We start from the raw sequence: 416 nt of genomic DNA on the forward strand, positions 1-416 counted from the left end.
CACGCAAATTGTAAAATTGTTTATTAAAATAATAAAACACGTTAAAAAAGTAAAAATTTTTTTGATGATGGAGTCGACGAAGTTTTCTTCTAAAGTTAAATCAAATAAAAAGTTAATATGTTCAGTGAAAAGCTGCAATAGCACTTGAGACATAGATCTTCACTCTTCACCTACATTAACTCCTTTCCAATAAAAACTAACCGTTTTGTATAGGTATGTAAAAAATATATTCGGAAAATTAGAGAAAAAAGTAAACTAATAGAAGCTTGGATGAAAGCAGTAGATATCAAAGAAGTGAATTCCGGAATAACAATTTGTTCACGTCATTTTAATGCACATGATTATATTTCAGCAAGTATTTACCATCAGCCATAACCTTAATATTTAAAACTAGAATCATACTAAAATTATAAAGT

This window comes from Agrilus planipennis, unplaced genomic scaffold (assembly GCF_000699045.2).
Source record: "Agrilus planipennis isolate EAB-ADULT unplaced genomic scaffold, Apla_2.0 scaffold24, whole genome shotgun sequence".
NCBI lineage: Eukaryota > Metazoa > Arthropoda > Insecta > Coleoptera > Buprestidae > Agrilus > Agrilus planipennis.